This window comes from Gobio gobio, assembly GCF_949357685.1.
Source record: "Gobio gobio genome assembly, chromosome: 10".
NCBI lineage: Eukaryota > Metazoa > Chordata > Actinopteri > Cypriniformes > Gobionidae > Gobio > Gobio gobio.
Genome location: NC_137116.1, coordinates 4,287,501 through 4,310,941, shown reverse-complemented (window position 1 = coordinate 4,310,941; position 23,441 = coordinate 4,287,501). Strand labels below are relative to the sequence as shown.

The following is a 23,441-nucleotide window of genomic DNA, read 5'->3' as shown; positions in this document are numbered from 1 at the left end:
TTGGTGTCATACGCATAACACTCATAAGCAACTCTGAAACTCTAGCTTGCCAAGCTATGATCTACTAATGCCTTATTCTGACCCAGTTTCCTAAAACAAGTAGGCCTACTTTGTCCACAAAATAAATGTCAGTAAGAAAATATAAGTTTGATACATTACTCTTCCAAAATTTGGGGACAGCAAGATAATCTTTTAAGAAATTAATCATTTATGCGTTATATTGGTAAAAAAAGTAATAGTAATTGTCTGTTGCTCTTTGCTTGTCTGCACAGAAAGTCCATTACATAGTAGTTGTTTAACAATAGTCATGCTGTGCTTTTAAAAAAAGTTAGGTTCAAAGTACAAAAAGAAGCTAGCTATTTAAGGGGCGATTTGTTTTGAGCTACATACTGTACAATTCTTATTTAATAAAGCAGAGAAGGCTACTGTTTATCTCATACAAAACTGGTGAGGCAATGATGCAAGAAAACACATATTCCTACCGAACGGTACCGAATGCAATCTTTAACAGTTAACAGGCTGTTTACGCATGGAACACACTTCAATCCGAATTCCCACACAGACATATTAAGTATTCTGTCCATTTTATCACGAGATTCAAATGATAAATGCCATTTTGACGCTCTTTAATGTACATGACAGATCACTGTATATGCGCGTCAGTTCAAGCGGCAGCACGGCGCGCGAGTGAACACGATCATCTCTTCCAAGTCAAAGAATAAACATGAAATCAACATTTGAAGGTATTTTAAGGATACATTACAATTTACTGAAACGTTTCATATGTCATGTAATCGTTCAATCAGTGTTTCAACGGTGGAAAGACATCAATAAAACAGCTTGTAAACAATGTCACGTAGCATTACATTTACCTCAGGCAAGTCATTCAGTGTCCACAGCTGTTAGTTCACTAGAGAAATCAACTCTTTCGCTAAATATATGCACTATTAGCCAATATTTATTATATTCTACTTAACCTGTTAGTGATGTCTTGATTATTTAATGTATGTTTAAATAATCTGTCATGAAAATGACAGCCACTGTGTATAAATGATTATATTTTAACAACGAACTGGAGTAAAATTTAGAAGTTAATGCAAAAACTGCCTTATGTGAAGTTTACATGTTTGCATACAATGTGTTATTTGAGTGTTGATTATTATATCTAAAAATAAATAGCGACTGATTTTGGGCTCTGTTGTTAACCTTTAATATTATAATGAGCAAGTAAGCGCTCCCTATATAGTTTTCAGCATTATCTTTAAGAAACTTTTAGTTATAATTGAATTAATTTAATGACAGACACAATTTGTTCAGTAAACCACTGTTTAATAAAAATAAATAAAAAGCAATTTTATATTTAGTTTTGTACCAAACTCGTACCGAACCGTGACTTCAAACCGAGGTACGTACCGAACCGTCAGTTTTGTGTACTGTTACACCCCTAAAGAAAACTAGAATAAAACATTAAAAAAAACTACATAGTAATAAACAGCAATAGGCTATTTAATGTAACATTAATTTTGCCACAAAAAAAATTTAAGATGCAACAATTTTTTTTTTAAAAGAGATAGTTCACCCACTCATTTATTCACCCTCAAGTTGTTCCAAACCTGTTTGAGTTTCTTTCTTCTGTTGAACTCGGAAATAAGATGTTTTATAGAATATACAGTTGACGGTAAACACTGACTTTCATAGCATGGGAAAAAATGTCAGTCAATAGCTACCGTCAATTCTCTTCAAATATCTTCTTTTGTGTCCAACAGAAGAAAGAAACTCATACAGGTTTGGAACAACTTGAGGGCGAGTAAATGATGATTTTTTTGGAGAACTGTCCCTTTAAGGACAGAGCACTCAATCTGAATCAATTGCTGTCTGCACTCCTATTGGTAGTTGTCACATCGCATCACAGCACATTTGCATAAGAGGTAATGAGTTCAATGTCTCGTCAATTTACTAACTTCCACAGGAAATAAATGAGGTGTGTTCGTTGTGTACAAAGCGTGATCTATGTTAACACTCCTTTGGAACGTTCAAGTGTTCTAGAACGTGACAAAGAAGCATTCTGTTATGGGTAGCTGTTGGAAACATTCCTAATGTGATTTCAGTCTCTCCTGAGCTCTCTAGGTCTGCAGACACACTTCACTGAACTCTTGTCTAAAAACAGAACTAAAAACAGTTGACAGAGCTGAAATGATAGGGTTTTACTTCTCAAGCTCCACATCCACACAGACAACCACAGGCCATGAGAGGAGAAGAGAATCCACACTGATGCAGATCCAAAGACAACAGCTGCGACAAGAACAGTTTGATTATATCGTAAATTCTGTTGCAATAGCTGGACCGTTTTTTTTAATTGGATGATTTTTGGATGGTTTTCATCAACAAACCAAACAGGCAAAACGAACCAAATAGGAAACAAATCGTCTCATTGCATACAGATGACCTGTATTATGTCATACATTTTGGAAGTAAAAGGGTTTCAAACCCTATTTTCTAAACTAATTATTACTTTAATATAATAATATGAATGTACAGTCAAACCAAAAATTATTCAGACACCAGATATAATTTTTTACTTGTGGGTGCAGGACACTATAGTTCATTTATGTAAGTGCACTTACGAAAATGAACCATGGTTTTACTACAAATAAAACCAAAAAAACATGGTTATTGTAGTTAAACCATGGTAACCACAAATTAACCATGGTTTTGCTACTCTAACCATAGTTTAACCATGGTATTTGTGGTAAAACTGTGGTTATATAAAATGGTAATCAATTAGCCAAAAAAAACATGGTTACTAAATTTTTACTATAATAAAATCATGGTTATTTTTGTAAGGATAGCAAAATAAAGTAAACTATGACATATTATACCCAAAATATCTTCATACTACCAGTAAAATAGATTTTTTTTTTTTTAAATGGTACCAAAATTATTCAGACACTTTGACCTGACCATTTTTTGCGTAAGTGTTTTTTCTTTTAAGGTGGGGTAAGTGGTATTTCAAAACTGCTTTAGAAAAGTGTCTCGGGCCGAGTACCAAAACAAACTTATAGCCAATCAGCAGCAGTAAGGGGCGTGTCTACTAGAGTTGGGGTACTCGGACTTGGACTCGGACTCGAGTCCGGACTCGAGTCCAATTTTGAATGAACTCGGACTTGTCACGCACTCGGGTGAATTTGTACTCGGACTTGACTCGGACTTGGACATTTTGGACTCGGAAAATATCCCGAGTGCAGTCGAGTCCGAGTCATGTGTAACAACAAAACCGTCATAAAGATAAGAAATTAATGAACGTCTCCCCGCTTGTGATTGTACTGCACCACACCGGCAGGCAGCAGTAGCATCATCTTATGCTTGCAGACAATACACACATCACACGGATGCAATGCGTGGCTAGGACAATGTCTTCAGAGTCAGCAATAATTTGTTTTGCTTTTGAAAATCATAAAGAATTTTTTGCAAGAAATCTAGTAAAAAGAAGCACTCTGCGGATTGCAAATCAACTGATGTGTCTGGCACGACTTTCTACCGACATGTTCAAAGAAAACCTAGAGAAATGTAAGTTGCTTATTATAACTTTTAATACCAACTTAAATCCAAATAACTTAGGGCTGGGTGATATGACGATATATATCGGATTCTTGTGTGCATACTATGGACGTCACAATTCTTAATATAATATTAAACCGTTCGGCACTGTTGAATATCTTGAATACACGCTTGGGAATTGCGTTTTTTTTCTTTTCGTTTTCGATTTAATTAATTTCGAATAAATAAATTTTTGAAATATTTCTCTCAGTTTATTTTGGCTCTGTTTGAGTGTGCCTGTGATTCTACGCGCTGATATGAGCCTTGCTGGTTAAACGTTTCATTCGCGTGCTTGTGCACTGTGTTAACATGCGCTGAGCGCGCGCACTAAAAGCCTGTCAAACACACGTGATTACTGGACTAAGTAGTCTTACTGCACTAATACTGTCAAATACACACAAGGTTAACATAAACACAGTCAGTTATGTCTAAAGTGAAAGTAAAATCGGCGTGTCTGTATATTAGATGTGTAGAGGTCTTAAATTAACAGCAGCGCAGCCTATAGTGAACACGCTGTCGCTTGTCCTTAAAGGGACAGTTCACCTCTAAAATTATGTCATTATTTACTCACTCTAATATTGTTCCAAACCTGTATTCATTTCTTCTGTTGAACACAAACAGTTGAATGGTAGTCATTGACATCCATATTATTATTTCCTACAATGGGACCAACTGGTTGGTTTCCGACATTCTCCAAAATATGTGTAAAACAACTTGAGCGCGAGTAATCGATGACAGAATTTTAATTTTTGAGTGAACTATCCCTTTAATGTTAATAAAACAACAAAAGACAAAGAGAAAATCACTCACTCACTCACTGACTCCTGACTAACTTTAGTAAATTTAATAAGAATCACTGTACATGTAATACAGTGAAGTTTGTTTTATTTTAAATGTAATTGTTTAATTCAATTTCTATAGTATTTATTCTTACTTGAATAATCCTACTTGAGAAAATATATCATTATCGTGAAATAAGATTTTAATATCGCCCACCCCTAAACATAAGAATTTGGTGATACCAGAGGCATTAAACAATTTAAATACAATAAAACAGGTTAATTTGTGTTTTTCTTGCACTTGTAATTATAAAAGTTCTACATACAGTATATCCATGTCCATTCTAATGGTTTGAAACCATTTTTGATTGGAAACTAGTTGATCTGTTGACAAAATAAAAATGTTAAATGGCAATGGCTAGATGTTATAGTGGTATTTTTTGTTTAATTTGATATTGCCATTGGTTTAATGGGTTGAAAGTTTAAAATATTAATAGAAGATACAAATTTACAATAGCAATTTCTAATCTTTTTTCAATTTAATAACACTCTGGACTCGGGCGGACTCGACTCGGACTCGGTCGATAAGAACTCGGACTTGAGTCCAACTCGGCCCCTTTTGGACTCGGACTTGGACTCGGACTTGATTGTTTAAGACTTGGACTTGACTCGAACTCGACAAAGGTGGACTCGGACCCAACACTAGTGTCTACTAATGACGGGGAGAAGAGAGCGCTCAGTGCACGTCATTATTCAAAAGACATGACACAGGGGGATCACGTGACGCTTCGTACGTGATGGCTGCCGATCTTTAGAGCTCCGAGCACGCTCCCTCTTTTATCAATATTTAACAGGTTAAAATTTACAAATCTAACAGTCTAAACACACCTTTAAACATGATGAATGCCAACAAGAAGGCTGCATCCTCGCCCGCGAAAACCCAGACTGGAAAACGGATGAAATCTTCAACGTGCAGTGAAGACATGGCGGACGCCATTTCTGTGGCATTAACGAAACAACAAGATACGTTGGAAGAAGTTGTCCGGAACGCAGTGCACACTGCGATGAAAGATGTGACACAGTGCATGCAGTCACTGACTGCCGAATTTCAATCACAGATGACTGTTGTGCGCGGGCTTATTGACAAAGTGGACAATATCCAATGTGTGACGAGAGGCCTGAAACAAGACGTAGTCGGCTGCAAATCAGATGAGTCTAAACTTCAAGCAAAACTGGCAGAATTGGAAGATCGAGAAAGACGCAATAATGTTCGAATTGTTGGTCTCGCACCAAACCGTGAGGGAGGCGACGCAATACGCTTTCTCACAGAAATGCTTCCAAAGTGGATCCCCTCGCTCTCAAACAGGCCGATAGAGATCGAAAGAGCCCACCGCATCTATGGACAGCAGAGGTCCACGGAGACGGGTCGCACTATGATTTTTAAAGTGCTGAGATATCAAGACCGTCAATCTATCTTAGACGGGGCAAGAGAGGACCAATTCTGGATGGCGAGAATCGGCTGAAATTCTTTGCTGACTACAGCGCCTACACTTCGCAAAGGCGGAAAAACTTTGCGGATACACGGAAGGAGTTGCGAGCTTCAGGAATCCAATCTTTTTTGATTTACCCAGCCATTCTACGCGTCATGCATAATGGTGAGAAACTGTCTTTCTCTTCGCCACAAGAAGCAGAGGAGCTCCGACTTCAGATCGCAGACACCTCACGGGCAAAACGGCAGCTGACTTTCGGCGATGTCAATCCATACGAGATGGACACGCATCAAACTGATAATTAACCAGCCATCGGTATAACTTACTGGTAGGACTATCCATAGAAGTGAAACTGTATGGTTAAGGACACTACATTTACTTTGGATAAACATAGGCTACCAATAAGCTGAATGTCATTTCATCCTTAAGGTTATACTGCTCTTAAGTTTTTTTTTTTTTTGTTGTTTGTTGGTATTTTGACGTTCAGGACTGGTATCCTGATCTGGGCAGCACTAACTTTGAGAGTATTTAACGCATAAAGGCGTGCTTTTAGTTGAATGTGTAATTTATAGTTCTATTGTTCCTGTTAACCAATGTTTTTGACATTTACACACGGAAGGGAGCGGGTGAGTTTCGGATCAGTGGAACGTTTGACTTTGTCACGGTACCGATACACAAGTTGGGGAATATCTAGCGGTCTGGGGGAGGGGGGAGTTTCGTCCTGCCATGTATCTCTTTGTATATGTTAGTAACGAAATGTGCAATCAAACTAGTCTTGTCTAAAATAACTCATTTTTTAGCCTTTAATATAGTCAAAGTTTACAGTATCTTTGATAATGGTTAATATCTCAATGATTTCAGTTAACATCAGAGGTTTAAATAGTCCTATAAAGAGAACAAAGTTTCTGCATAGTTTAAACAGGCACAACGTAGACGTGGCTTTAGTTCAAGAATCTCATCTAAAAACAAGCGATGTTGCTCGTGTACAAAATAAATTTTATAAAGTCATTGCTGCATCTAGTGATGGAACAAAACCTAAGGGATCTCTTATACTTATTAAAAGAAACCTTCCTCTTGTTATTGAAAGATGTAGTAATGATAAATCTGGCAGGTTGAGCTATTTCTGCACAAGTATTCAAGGCAAGAAAATAGCATTTGTCTCCGTCTATGCCCCAGCAGTTTTTGACGTTAATTTTTTTCAGTGGTTAACTAATCAGTTGCTACTCCTGGATGAATATGCCCTTATTATTGGAGGGGACATGAATGCACTTGCTGATTTGATGCTTGATAAATCCACTGCTATATACTCCAAATCACAAGAGATAACATCAGCAAATTTTAAGTCCTTTATGCAAACTTTCAATCTCATAGATGTATGGCGTGTTCAGAATCCCTTGGTTAGAGATTACACATTCTTTTCTTCAAGGCATCAGATACATTCTAGAATAGATTATATTTTATGTTCTCGTGAATTCAGGATGTGTTTTGAGAGCGTTGCAATCCTTCCTGCTGTAATATCTGACCACAACTCTCTTCTGACAAAGTTTAGTTATTGCTCACATGAGAGGTCTTCAAGATGGCAATTTAATATAACTCTTCTACAAGATTCTGCATTTTTAATAGATTTTAGAAATAAATTGAAAGACTTTTTGAGCATAAACCTCAATAGTGTGGATAACCATATGATGGTATGGATGGCTACAAAAGGCTTTATTAGAGATTTCGTTATATCGTTCTCATCACATTTAAATAAAGTAAGAAAATCAAAAATTGAGAAATTAGAACAAATTTGCCTCTCTCAAGAGAAAGATTTGAAGAAGAAATTCTCAAAATCAGTTGAGAATGCTTTAAAGAGTTCCAGGTCCAAGCTAAATGATTTGCTTAGAAGAAAAGCTGAATTCATTATGCATAGAGTCCGGCAGAAGTATTATTATAATGGGCCAAGACCCAGCAAGTTACTGGCTCTACAACTCAGACAAAGTGAAGCTAGGGCTATTATTGATACCATTCAGTCACCTACAAAAGGCCTAGTAACAGATCCCAGAGAGATAAACAATACTTTTGCAGAACATTTTAAAGAGCTATATCAGCCTAAGGATGGTACTGACAAGGTTGAATGTCATACATTTCTACATGACATTGATTTACCACTATTAACGCATAGTGAATCTGAACAAATGAGCCAACCTATAACTCTTGAGGAGCTGTATGCAGCACTAAAAACGGTAAAGAAGGGAAAATCACCTGGGCCAGACGGGATCCCCCCAGAATTAATCCTACATTTTTGGGATATATTAGGGCCAATTATGCATGCTGCAATAAACGCTGCAATCCAAAAGGGACACTTTGAAAAACAAATGAATACAGCTCTAATTTCTTTAATTCCAAAAAAAGATAAGGACCATACTAAATGTTAAAATTTTAGACCAATTTCTTTAATTAACTCAGATTTAAAAATATATGCTAAAGTTTTGGCTTTACGCCTTGGAAAATATATCTGTAATTTAGTTCATAGCGATCAATCTGGCTTCATCCCACATCGTTTGGCTGCAGACAATATACGTCGGTTGTTACATGTAATTCATGAAAGTAAAGATAGAAATTCCCCTTGCGCAGTTTTATCCTTAGATGCAGATAAAGCTTTCGATAGATTAAATTGGGATTATTTATGGATGGTGTTAGATAAATTCGGTTTTGATGAGAAATTTATTAATATGGTACAAATAATTTATTATAATCCATCAGCAATTATAGCAACAAATGGCTTACATTCCCAACCTTTTGATATCTTGAGAGGGACAAGGCAAGGATGCCCCCTCTCACCAATGTTATTTGCATTGTCTCTCGAACCTCTAGCACAAAAAATAAGACAAGACCAAATTTGTTCCATTTCAATCAAGGATACCCAACATGCAATATCTCTCTACGCAGATGACATTTTACTGTATTTTTCAGATTTCGACACAATCCAAAACATACTAGAAACATTAAACTTTTTTGGGAAATTTTCTGGATTCAGGATCAATTGGTCCAAATCATCTCTTCTACCTTTAAACAAAAAAGCTCAGAGTACCCAGATACCATCAGTTATTCCAATTATGAATCAGATAACTTACCTAGGGATATTGATACGGCCCTCTCTAAAAGAAATTGTACATATTAATTATGATAAAGTGTTTCAAAAGCTTAAAAGAGATATTGACAGATGGAGGACACTTCCCGCATCACTGCAATCTAGAGTCTCGACTGTGAAGATGAATATATTACCTAGGGTTAATTTTCTCAGTGCCATGATTCCCTTGCCACCTCTTTTAAAATGGTGGAAAAGACTTGACTCTTTAATTCGCACTTTTCTCTGGAATGGCAAACAACCAAAATTAAAATTAGCGACGTTGCAACGTACTAAAATGGAGGTCTCTCCCTCCCCAATTTTGAGCTATATCATAAAGCATTCCAACTGCGAGCAGTCAAGACATGGTTTGACTCTATAGCCTCCACACCTTGCAGAGAAATAGAAGCAGCAATTGTCAGACCAATTAGACTTGAAGATGTACTTTTTTCTGGACTCTCTTTAAAGTATTGCAAGCAATCCTTCGGTCCCATTGTAACAAACACCATTAACACTTTCATAGCAGTGGAGAAATTATTAAGTTACAATAACAAATGGCACCTACAGACCCCCTTATGGCGTAATAGGAATATTAAATGTGGTTCTGAACCATTCACATCAGAACAGTGGTCAAAGCAGGGAATAAGGACTCTTGCTGACATTTGGAATGATAATGGGATGTTTAGTTTTCAAAATATAGTTGCATCTTTTAATGTACCGGCATCATCCTTTTTTTTGTTTTTGCAACTGCGTTCAGCCCTTAGAGCATATGGAGTCCCATGGGGATCTGCTCTCGAAACACATCCAGTTCATAGTTGGCTCTTTAATCCTTCTCAACAAAGGGTAGTGTCAGCTGTCTATCCTTACCTTCTTAAACAAAAACAATTACCACTGCACACAATTTGGATAAGGGAGTTATCTGTGGACCAGATTGATTGGGAGACGGTATGGAAAAATATTTTCTGTGCATCAAAAAATCCAAACCATCAGTTAATTAATTTCAAATTTTGTCACAGATTGTACTGGACACCAAAGAAACGCTTCCTCATTAAATTATCTGCCAATCCCTACTGTAGTTTTTGTCCCTACCAACAAGAGGGAACATTCATGCATATGGTCTGGGAATGTGAGAAGGTTTATGAGTTTTGGGAAAAGATCTCATCAATACTGTCTGATATGATAGGAAAAGAGATACCAGTTCAACCAGTTGTGTTGCTTCTAAACAATGACTCCAATTTAGGTTTCACCGAGCTACAAAGAAGGATTTGGCTGGCTGGGCTAACCTCTGCCAAAAAGATAATTGCGCAAAGATGGCTTCCTCCCAATACTTTATCTGTGCGACACTGGTTATTTCAGTTTCATGATATAGTAATGTTAGAACTTTCAACCGCCAGAATAAATAAAGCTAGAGCATCAACCCTTGAGGCTTGGGAAGCTGCGGCAGATGAGTTGACAGAAAAGCTTCAAGATGGTAGAATCTAATTTTGTGATATAGTGTGGACTCTCAAACCTCTGATGATCTTTATGTTACTCTACTTATCCTAAGTTTCTCATATTGCAGACTGTATCTGTATTTATTTATTTGTTTGTTTAATTTTATTTATTATTACAATAATTTTTATTTTATTTTACTATGCAGATGTATATGTGAATATTATTTAGTTTTGATTGCAATTTTATGTAAAGGATCAGAGGCCTGGGGCCTCATTTATAAAACTTTGCGTAGGATTTGCGTCAGAAGTGGCGTACGGATGAAACATAGGACATGCGTACGCAAAGAAATATTTGGATTTATAAAACCGTGCGCACGCACATCCTACGCAGTTTTCCCTTAATAAATCACAATCAATTCTAAATGTAGCGCAGCTTTTGCGGCTTCATGTCACGCCCATAGTTGCCCATAAATAGTCCGTGAAACGCCCACAAGTTAATATTTATCAATTGCGAAATCATGGCAAATACAGAGAGGAAATCAAAAAAACGTAACTTCACTCAATGTGAAGTAGAAATTATCGTTGGCGAGGTGGAAAAGAGGAGAAAAATATTTTTTGGAGGGCACAGTGTGGGCATTAGCCTACTAATGCCAAAAAGGCACTTGAGTGGCAAAAGGTTGCAGACGCCGTAAATGCTGTAGCATCACAACCTCGGACTGTGGCCGGAAAAAAAAAGAAATGATCGGACATCAAAGTCGAGGCAAAAAAACGTCTAGCGCTCGCTCCATCGCCAGAGTGTGTTTGCCACGGTTGGGGGAAAGGGACACCGGAGCTGACCCCTCTTGATGAGAGACTGCCGGCAATTATTGGGGAATCCCTATTAATCCCTATCCCTATTATCTACGTGGAAATGGGAAATAGTTCAGTGCAAATGTAATTTCTTGCAGCTTTCTGAATGGTTGAGACATACATCATATGTTATTTTATCGAAAATAAAACAAACTAAAGGCATTTGCATGAATACCATGATTCCGTAGCTGATGAAGAAATTTTTACTATGAAAACAACTTTCCCCAGTGGACAATTAATTTATCTATCTATATATCTCCCTAATTATCTATCTATCTATCTGTCTATCTAATTGCATCTGCTCCGCCAGACGGACACATTGACGAGAATATCAGTTTTGTACATTATTTCGTTCTGTTTACCATATTATTTATGAGGATGAATTGCATAACATGCAATATTGTTGCAGAACATATTTCACTTTTTTTTTTTTTTTTGCATTTCTGTTGTAATTTTCGTTTGATTTTGTTTGTTTTACACTGCAGATCGATCAAACGGGTGTTTGTGTAGGCTGTTAATTGTAATACTTGCTTTGTGAAGTCTTCAAGTTATTTATGAGAGGCAGTATTGCCATTTCTTTTACACAACGGTCTGCAGTTTCACACACTTTCACGTGTTTCTTCCATCTGCCGACGGTGTCGCCATTTCTCATTTCACCGGTTTTTGTGCGTACGCCTGGGTCAGAGCTTGCGTGAAGGACCGCACATTTTCCCGTCAAGTTTGCTTTTTATAAATACCAATTATTGCGTAGAGAGTGGCGTACGCCTTCTTTTGTGCGTACGCAACGTTTATAAATGAGGCCCCTGGACCTTGGGGACAGCTGAAGGGTGGGAGGGGGGGTTCAGAGGGTCACCTCTCTGTTTGTTTTATTCTGAAGAAAACTATGGACAACTGTATGTGACCCTATTTATGCAAAAAAAAAAAAAAAAAAAAAAAAAAATTGATCCAAAAAAGAAAAGAAAAAGTGCTTACTGAAAAAAAAAAAAAAAAAAAGACATGACACAGGACGGACATTAGCTGAGCGACGACAGAAAGACAGAGATGGCAAATAAAAAACAACTGTGAAACAAAAGGTTTACGATCAGGCAAGAAGTAGGACCCATGTAAATGTCGGATCAGCTTTCCAGCGCTGGAGAGAACTCAAGGAGCGACGGCCGAGGCTGCTTTATTTCTTCTCGAGAGGCGAGTAACATTGATTTTGTTTTGTTTCACAGAATTATTATATCGTCGCTGTCCGATGAAAACCACGTATGTCCATTTTGCCGATTTTGAGATTTTTCGACGGATTGAATGTCCAGGTTCATTTCCGTATACAGTATGCTTCACATATCTAAATGGCCAATGAAAAGTTGTGAAATCATGTCATCTGATTTTCACGTATATCCATTTGGTGTCAAAGCTGTCAATCACGCCGCGTATCTCCCGCCCTGTGAAAGCATCTCGCCGGTCTCGTGAAACATAGCCTGGTGAGACAATGACTTTCCTTCATCGAGGTAAACGTTTCCCCCCTGACGCCAGACGTACGTCTAGGAGTGACAAAATTATGGTAGGACTGTACAAACAAAGTATCTGTCTAGCATTACCATGTCAGTGTATTGATTCATTGTCCCTTCATAGTTTGCAAGAGACATTTAATAAATGTATAATTAATATTAAATAAACTAAGCGTATTTAATAAACTAAGACGTAGGCTATTTAATAAACTGAGCGTATTCCTCTGTCAATATGAAACGCGACTTGGCCATTCTAATTAATGATCGGAAGAACGCGTATCGACCACCGTTACTGTAAAATATGCACGCATGTCCATTTAAACTCAATTTTGGTCAAATGTGGATTATATCATTACACTGGCAAGAATATGGTTACATGTAAAGATGCCGTACCAAGTATGACAACGCTACATTCAACTGCTTTTGAAATACGGTGTTTTTTTCACTTCCTGAAAAGTAACCGTTTTGGACATACGTGAGTTTCATCGGGCAGCGACGATATGCTGGCTTTTGCTTGAATATGCTCATGTGTCATGTTCGCTTGCTTGTCCATTTGCGATCGTATTGTCGGTAATTTCAGCGATGATAAAAACCCATTCATTTCCACACCGTATAAGTCTGGAGCATCTAAACCTCCTCGCCGTCTGTTTCAAGCGTCAGCTTCCACAGTGTGTCCGAAAAATAAGATAATATACTCCGCATATATGTTTTGTTTTCTTTGGTTCCTCTTTTCATGATCGATATAACCCTCTAATCTTCTCATAATTGTAATGAAAATTGTATTAGTTTGTATTGTATTGTATTCGTTAGTTGGACTGTCGTGCTCGTGCTATCGAGTTGTTCATGAGAACTGTGCTTGAGTTTTTGGGATGGAAGGGATGACATTTTCAATGAACGACCTACCGGAACGGATTACCCATAGACTGTAAAAAAAATATGGACGTAGTGTCCGTGACGTCACCCATAGGATTCTTAAGAGCAGTTTTGAAGCGCAAAGTAGGGACGAGCAGGCCGTTGCCATCTTGTCAGCGCGTCATCGCGCATCACTCCCGGATAATAGAAAATGGGCAAAGAGGCGGGACGTGGGTGGAGCTGAGGTGACGTGTGACTAACAGACAGCAGATAAATGGCTATCCACCTGTTACTCAAAGTGGCCACGCCCTTAATTATGCAGGACTTTAAAGCTTTATATAATGTAAACGAATGAGTTATAAAAAAATTCACCCCCCTCACAGTTGTCATGAAAGGCAAAATTAGCCGTATAGACCAAAACCACAATTTGTACCAGGCTGTAAACATGTGTTTTTCTGCTGTAAAGTTGGCCATTTTAACATGGGGCTCAATGAGATTCTGCTCCCTTCTGGAGCCTGTCCCTAGTGGCCAGTCAATGAATTGCAGTTTAAGTCACTTCCGTATTGGCTTCAAGAGAAACTGCGGGAGGTTGCCGCTTGGGATTACCATAGTAACATACATTGCTTTCACTTATTGAGGACATCATACCCTTGGTCGGCTGGCAACTGCAGATTCCGCCATAGTCGTTACCTGGGTTACGTATGTGTGGGGCGGAGCTATCAAAATAGGGGTGTGTTTGCTTTGGTGATTTGAAATCAACATCGGTTACCAGAAAACACTTACCCCACCTTTAATTGCTAAAGCGTCCTTTTACACCACAGACTGAACAAAAAGAAGCATTGCTTGGTCATTGGTTGACCTAAATTGGTATTATCTAATTGTGTACTTAAATTGAACTGCTGACGGCTGATTGGTTGGTTGTAATCCATTACATACCTTTCTATCAAAGTAATCTGACATTATCAAGATGAATTTGTTCAGACACAGTTTAACTCTGAGTTCTTGCCATATTTTATTACCATTTTCTAAACTATACCGAATAAACTGTGAAAATGTGAGAAAATATTGAAGGTGTCTGAATACATTTTGGTTTGACTGTACTTGAAACATGAATAGAATTTAGATATAATTCAGATTACTAATGATAGATGTATGCTTAAAAATAATGTTAATGAAGCAGGAAATAATAAACTTCATAAAATAAAATCAACTTAAGTTATATTCTCTGAAAACAGTTCTCAATTTATGCAATTCTACTTCATATATAAATAATTTTGTTTTTAAGAAAATATTAGATATTTGGTCTTACTTTTATTGAAGTGTCCTTAACTATTATGTAATAACATTTAAATTAATCATTTGATACAATGCATGTTTTTTACATTGTAATTATAAAAAAAATACCTGCATTTAATAACATCTATTATTACTCTGTTGACCCTTGACCTACACCTTAACCCCCCTAAAACCTACACATCCCACCAAACCTGTCCCTAACCTTACCCGTTTCTCATCAGCAATACAACATAAATACATTGTACTTACATAAAAAAGAATGGTTAGGTACATAGTAGTTAATGACGCCTAATATAAAGAGTTAGAAAAACATTTACAGTCCACTCTCTGTGTGTCTCTTACCTTACATGAGAGAAATTCTAGCAAATGACTTTATGTGAGGTTGCATTCTAACACTGACCAAAACAAAGGTGTAAATTCTCCCTGACAAGACCAGACAAGCTCAGAAGACAGATCTGGAGGAACATGCCAAGACCAAAAGATCCTCTCACTAACCCTAACATCCCTCCCAAACACACACACACACACTATCATACACAGATAAAAGAGTCTGGATGAAAGAGAAGGAACTGACAGCGAGCGATTACGCCATATATAGCGTGGCATTAATAAATCTGCCGGCAAAAGTGTGTGAGACCTCCAAATGGATCAAAACGTGTTCTAATAAGAGCCTGCTACCAGATGTCAGTGAGTACATGGAGACGTTCCAGAGACTGTTGATGCAGACAGATGTCTTTCACTCTTTACTGTGTGAAATGATGAATAAATCCTTAACTGGCGATCACAAACAACGACCGAGATTGGCCCATCCTGAGAAAAGGTACAATAACAATATCAATGTGCTGCTTTAGTAATAATTTACACATGATTCAGTTATGAATAAATATTCATAGAAAAAAAACATATTTACAAGATGAGCACACAAAATATTATTAACAAATATCATATTATGTGAAATAAATGCTATGCATTTTATTTGTTATTTAATGGAATAACTTCTGACCCCAAAATTACTTTGGATGTTAATATCCAGACACCTTACTTTCCCTGTTTGTCTAAAATAAAATGATATGATTTACTAACATCAAACATGTTAATTGTTTAAGAATTTTATATATATTATTACTTTTGAGAGTTGCAAGAAAATCAGCTTGTGATAAAAGCATAAAGAAAAGAATTAGAGAATTACTGTGGATGTTAAAATAAGTTCTGGTAATATATCTGGAAAAAAAGTCACATTTCTTTTCCCCATCTGTCTAAAATAAAATGATACAATATCCATCTTAAATATGTTTTCAAAACTTGTGAGACAGTGATGTGCTATGTGTATTCAATTCTATGCAATTTTATTTTTTCCTTAAAATTGTCTGATTATTTAGAAAAAATAATAGGAAAACAATGTTGTAAAATATTACAAATCTAGAATTTTTTATTGTTTTCTATTTTAAAAATATGTTTTCTATTTTAATGTCAAACTGTCATTTATTCCTATCCTCAAAGCTGAATTTTAAGCATCATTACTCCAGTCTACAGTGTCACATGATCCTTCAGAAATAATTCTAATATGCTGATTTGATACTCAAGAAACATATTAATATCAATATTTAAAAAATTGTCTTTTAGAATTGTTTTTGTTGTTGATTTAAATAATGTTGTTCAAAAAATACTATTTTATATAAATAATATGATGTATTTGGTATTGAGAAAGGGTCCGTTAGTGATTGTGATATGGACTTCAGTGAAAGTTACATAATTATGAGTTATGGATTATGGATAATGATGTAACATATGTCTTTATGAGTGAGTCAGAACAAAGAAGTTGTTAGTGCTGTCATTGGAAATACCCGTATATTTTAAAAGGACAAAGACAAAGGGTGCGTCTCAATCAGCTCCCTATAGCTTCCTAGGTCATGAATCAGTATATTGTGTACATAAACGTGGCCGACTCCCTGATCAGTGCCCGCAAAGATATTGCTTTCCTTAGCGGACATTCAAACTGATTTTGTGTAATGGATATAATATTACGGACATCGACCAGAAAAAATTATGCTACATCAGATGCAGGTATTACACTCGTTTAGTCTCTCTCTCATAATACCATAATACTCTACTCTACATAATACAATAAGCTTCAATGAAGCGACTAATCGTTCCTTCGTTACCAGTTCTAAAGTGGACATTTTAGAATTAGTAACGGAGGCTTGAGCTCAACTGCTAAACTGTCAACTTGAGATTTAAATCCATGGTGGAAGGAAGTAGTTCTGCACATAAGAGGGTTTTTAAAAGACACTCCGTTGTTGCAACTTATTTATTTACTCACTTGTATCATATAACTGATGTATAAACGCAATATCACAATCGGCTGTTTATTACACGGCTCTGTGGAATACTTGATTCGGATTGGTCAATCGCGCATTCCAGTGGTATGTTATTCCCAGATGACAACCACCAAAGTGAATAACACGCCGCTCATCCGGGTACTACGAGTTATCTTGACCGGTATTACTTATATGCTTAACGCTGTCGTTGACTGTCTGGCGCCATCTTGTGACTGAAAAACACTTAACCACCACGGGTTACAAAGAAAGACTTCAAGGGTTTCACGGCCGGAACTATACTTTATAGTGTTAAATATGGAAATTTTTCCTACACAAATGCATCAATTCGCTTCAGAAGGCCTTTATTAACCCTCCAGAGCTGTGTGGAGCACGTTATTTGATGAACAGCTGCATTTTTAAGGACTTAAAAAACAGAGCTAACAACTACTGCCATTATAAAGCTTGGATTAGCCTGGACTTTTTTAATATAACTCCGATTTTATTTGTCTGAAAGAAGACTGTCATATACACCTGTCATCCTTATGACTCACCCTCAAGTCATAAGGATGACTTGAGGGTGAGTAAATCATGAGCTAATTTTCATTTTTGGATGAACGATCCCTTTCAGCATTAATTTCAACATATATGGTAAAAAAATTGATAAAGGCTTAAAACAGTTTGGAACAGTTTTTCTTCGCGGAAGCTTTGAGTAAGAGCTAATGAAATATTTAAACTCAAGACAATATTTTGTGTCTAATTTACGTGAGACAAGTAGCTGTGTAATAAGCAAGATAATGTACATCCAGCCGGTTGTTATCGCAGAATAAACCCCGACAGAGTGATCAGGACCCCGATCAGGATATATACCGCAGAGGATTGAGAGAGAGAGAGAGAGAGAGAGAGAGAGAGAGAGAGAGAGAGAGAGAGAGAGAGAGAGAGTGTGTGTGTGTTTTTTCAAGAGCATTAGGGTATATAAAAGGAACCCAAAACAATCGTACGAGAAAAAGCCCCCTTTACTGCCACGACTGAAAACCCAAACAAATAGTTGCTAGGCCACCACCCTCTGTTTGATCTCACAAACCTGGACTCCAAAGGCACCAACACCAGCAATGCCAGCGCCGCAGTCTCAAGGGAGAATGCCAGCGACACATGGCACAAACAGAAAGGCAGATCGGCCTCCTCCAGTCGGCTAGAGATCCTGAATTCAACCCTCCCGAGGGAGGGACGCAATCCTCCGTATCTCTACAAGCCCCTTAATCTAGCGTGTAATTGTGCCCCATCAGATGCCAAAACTAGCGAGAACAAGTTCAGCCCAACCTCCCTGGTTTCATTTCATTTCGACGCATTTTATCCGTGTGTCCTTGAGGGATTCCCGTTTTTAATCCTCTCTGTCTCTCGAGCTCAAATTCCTGCTTTCTAAACACCGAAATTAAAAAGAGCTTATCGGAGCGCAAGGCCTAAACAGTCACAGAATCGCATCGCACGAGGCCTAAAAGGCTTCGCGTTACAAATCTGGAACACAATGGCCATGAACTAATGAACTTCAGTGAATGTACCAAAAGAGGGTCTATAAATGACACGGAGAAAAGATGTGGCGTATTTGATGAAGTGGAATAAAGGAGTGCGGTGACAGATTGGGGTTTGCTGTTGGTCTTTATCCAGGCACATTCATTACAGAGACACTCAACAGCTGCAGCAGAACCTCAGAAGCCACTGCATGATCTTGAGTGAATGTTTCAACCGAAAAAAAGACTATTTAGCGACGTGACTGTTCAATGTAGGGTTCAAACTACAAGGAGTTTCATGTTTGTTTTGGCCTTTAAAAGGTGCCCTCAGTCCTTTTTTGTTTTGTTGTGCCGGCTGATATAACAATCAACTTGGATTATACTGACACCTAGTGGCGTGGATGATGCACCACATAAAAGCAAACAGTTTGTTAAAGGGGCACTTCAGCGCCGGGAAGATGAATGTGTATTTAAACTGTGTCATTTATGTAGTAGAAAGGTGAAATTATTTTTGAATTTGGTGCCTTCTAGACTGAGAAAAGACAGAAAATGTATTTTTGTCTCATGTGGATGAAAGACAACAACTCCCAGAATGCACTTGCTTTGCTGCCCTACGAGGCCACTTCCAAAGCCACGGCTATTGGTTTTCACTTGCCCACCGTGGCACCGCCCCACCGTCGTTTTGATATTCATAGTAATAAAATAATTTAGTTCAGTTAGAGAGTAGACACTACAAATAAAAACTGAACGTGTCTTTTCAATAAAGTGTGAGTGAGCCGAACGAAAGTCACGTCACAGACGCAGCAGGAGTCAGATTTAATTCATCACGAAGAGCTGAGCAGAGCTGAGGTAAGCGCGGCATTCATTCTCTGCGTGTGTCCAGTCTGGCGCGTTATCAGATAGCATGTGTAACTAAACTTTCATAGGAATTCATTGAAAAGTTGAAACACTCACTTTGCTCCGTACCTCTCCTTTATGAATGCCCGAGCGGAAGCGGCCGTGCACATTTACATTCTGTGAGTGAGATCCCTCCCCTGTGGGCGGGTCGATAACATGCGGAACTAGCTCCTGTAGTCTCTAGGCTCTGGCCAAAAATCCTCCAATGACGCAAAATGACGATATTTGCGTCATCGGAGGATTTTTTCCAGAAATAAAATGCATAATTATCTCGTCTCAGGGGGATATGAGGGGGAAAAGTAATTCGAATATACTACCGGGTTTCTACTGATACAAAGCTTAATGGTAAATCACTGAAGTTACCCTTTTAACACATTTACACTACCGTTCAAAAATGTAACATTGTGTAATGTTTTTGAAAGAAGTCTATTATGCTCACCAAGGCTGCATTTAATGATCAAAATAGAGTAAACAGTAATATTGTGATTTATTATTAACATTCACAGTAATTGCTTTCTATTTTAATATAGTTTAAAACATAAAGCTGAATTTTCAGCATCATTGCTCCAGTCTTGGAGTGTCACATGATCCATCAGATTTAGCCGTGGGGAAATAGCCGCTCAAATTCTAATATGCTAATTTGCTGCTCAAGAAAATTGTATTTATAATTATCAATGTTGTGCTGCTCAATTTTTTTAGGATTCCTTGATCAAAAGAAAGTTCAAAAACATAATTTATTTGAAGTAGAAATCTTTTGTAACATTATATACTAGAAGTTTAAAGGGATAGTTCACCCAAAAAGGAAAATTAGCCCATGATTTACTCACCCTCAATTCATCCTAGGTGTATAATGACATTCTTCTTTCAGACGAATAAAATCGGAGTTATATGACATAAGTCCTGATTGTCCAAAAACAGTAATTGTTGCTGTTTTTGAAGTCCCTAAAAATGCATCCGTCCGTCAAATAACGTGCTCCACACGGCTCTGGGGGGGTTAATAAAGGCCTTCTGAAAGAATTGATGCGTTTGTGTAAGAAAAATATCCATATTTAAAACTTTATAAAGTAAAGTTCCGGCCGATCGCCTTCCGTGGAAAAAAAAGTGTTGAAAGTGCCTCTCGCAATTCAAAATGCTTATGCTAAGTTGACGAGCGCAAGTGGTAGCGTAAGTATTTTGAACGGCAGAGGCACTTTCAACTATTTTTCCATAAATTGAATACGGAAGGCGATCGGTGAGTAAATCATGGGCTAATATAAATTTTTGGGTGAATTAACCCTTTAATGTTCATTTCGGCCTTTAAAAGGTGCTCTCAGTCATTTTTTTGTTTAGTTGTGCTGGCTGATATAACAATCATCTTGGACTATATTGACACCTAGTGGCGTGGATGACGCATCACACAAAAGCAAACGGTTTCTATAATAAACACATATGTATTACACTACCGTTCAAAAATGTTGCAATGTTTTTGAAAGAAGTCTTTTCTGCTCACTAGGCTGCATTTTTTTAAATAAAAAACAGTAATATTCTGATTTATTATTAACATTTACAGTAATTGTTTACTATTTTAATATAGTTTAAAACGTAAAGCTGAATTTGCAGCATTATTGCTCCAGTCTTCAGTGTCATGATCCTTCAGAAATCATTCTAATATATGATGATTTGCTCAAGAAACATTTATTATTAATTTCAAAGTTGAAACAGTTGTGCTGCCCAATATTTTGTTGGAAACGATTCAATTACAATTTTGATACAAAAACGATAAAAAAATTTAGGATTCCTTGATGAATAGATGGTTCAAAAACATAATTTATATGAAGTAGAAATATTTTGTAACATTACAATTACATTTTTTACTGACTTTTGATCAATTTAAAGCATCCTTGCTGAAAATAAGTATTAATTTCTAGTATTTCTAAGTATTAATAAGAAAAAATGCTAGACTGTTTCGAGCTTCAGAAATTAACTCCAAACAAACTTCGTTTTGGCCTGATTTTGATCGAAATTTGCTTGAAGTTATTGGGGCCTTAATGGCCCCTTGGTATGTGTGTTTGAAGAAAAACTGCTGTTGCCGAATTAAAATAATCACTGAAATTAAAATTAAAAACATAAGCGCTTCTTTTGGCTGAATGATGATATAGTTTGATAATACATGGATAATATGCACAATTTATGACAGCAAATTAGATTTACTCAAAATTTCTGAAAGCAATTGAAAACAACATTTATTTTACAAATTATTTACTCAGATTCCAAAAAGACATTTATCCACTGACAAGGCTATCAGTAGATTTTGAAATTGAACCAAGGGGTGGTAACACTTCAGATGCCAGTGAAGTCAAAATGGCAGATATATCAGTCTAAAACTGACACTCAGGAAGCTTAATTTTCCATTTAGGAAGACCTCAATATGCAAGAACTTTCAAGAGGCTCTCTGTTGTAATCTACGCAATTATGACTGTCACTCACATTCTCCAACACCCATGGAGAGAAATTTGTTGTTGGGACAGCGAGTAAAAGCAATTAAAAGAGGACAACAGAGGCTTTACTGTAGATGGATTAGGATTGAACGCTTAAGACTTGCTACTTTTAATTGTGCCACAGCACCAGGTCCAGCTGGGTAAACCTTTCTCTCACACGTTTTTCATTGCCTGGCCCTTTTCGACAATCACCTTGGCTCCAAATACAACAGCACTTTCATTAACAAAAGCCAGTTGGCACCCATTTCACCTTGACTGGTTTCTATTCAAATCCCTGAGGGGATAACATGTGAGGTCTAGACAGGCCTTAAAGTTACCACCCACAATATCAGAGATTTCAGCCCTTCAGCATCTTTGAGGTAAACAGTGGGAAAGTCTAGCCTAGGGGTCGTAAGGCAGACGCATGTTAGACTACAAGCCCGCTGCGAATGATAATACCCGTCATGGCTACTACTGTGAAACCTCCTGAAATGTAAACGCACTATTCACATTCATGAAGACCTCGTCTAGTAGCCTGCTCTGTGCTCACAATCCCGGTTTCACTTAATGTCTTCTTTAGGTGTATGAAACAAGCAGATAAAAGATTCACCCATAGTCAAATGTCCAGAGAAATTTTGTTGATTTAGACAAGAGTGTCGAGGAAATATTTAAGCATGTGCAAATCCAATAATAAACGGACATTTCCCTGGAGGTAATGGTGTTTCTTTTCTTGTTAGACAAACAAATGTCTCCTCTGGACAGACCCAGATGGTGTAAAGCATTAGTGTTAGGATCGTGAGGATGAGGGAATCTTGTAAACACCACGGCCCCTTTTCTCGCCTCTCCTGTAAAAACACTTCCAGCTGTTCTTCCTTAGCAAATGCTTACCTTGACATTTCCTGACACTGCAATTTAGATATCAGGCGACAGAAGCCCACGCGGCTACAGCGTTTGAAATGGCTAATCATAGTTTGTTTTTCTAGACTCCTACTAGACTCCAGCCGTGGACTGGGGAATGGGCTTTATTCCCTAACAAACTGTGTTGCCTTCAGGGATTGTCAGAGGGAGGTCAGGGATGAAGAAAGTGCGATAGAAGGAGGCGACTGTTTTCAGTCGGCTAGACTCTCAGACGGCCTGGGGGGAATGATCGTTGACTTCTGAAGACACACGACCAAAGAGATGCCTGCCATTTGGAAAACAAACAGGTAGTTCACTGCACTCATAATCCCTCTTGATAGGGACATTAATAATAATAATAATATGTTACATTTATATAGAGCTTTTCTAGGTACTCAAAGCGCTTTACATGTGGAAGGGGGGAATCTCCTCAACCACCATCAATGCAACATTAGTTGCAGATATATATA

At 37.5% G+C, this 23,441-nt stretch overlaps 1 protein-coding gene and 1 long non-coding RNA gene across 2 annotated transcripts in view; one reads left to right on the top strand and one right to left on the bottom strand.

Annotated features, from left to right (window-relative positions):
• The window catches only part of bmp1a (bone morphogenetic protein 1a), a 158,037-nt gene that overhangs the window by 112,537 nt on the left and 22,059 nt on the right, over positions 1-23,441 (bottom strand). The gene's annotated exons all lie outside the window — the stretch shown is intronic.
• Positions 15,467-23,441, top strand: part of LOC307133013 — a 57,607-nt gene continuing 49,632 nt past the window's right edge. Inside the window, exons 1-2 of the long non-coding RNA XR_013817352.1 lie at positions 15,467-15,718; positions 23,127-23,279. This is a non-coding gene — a long non-coding RNA (uncharacterized lncRNA). The remainder of the gene's footprint in view (positions 15,719-23,126; positions 23,280-23,441) is intronic.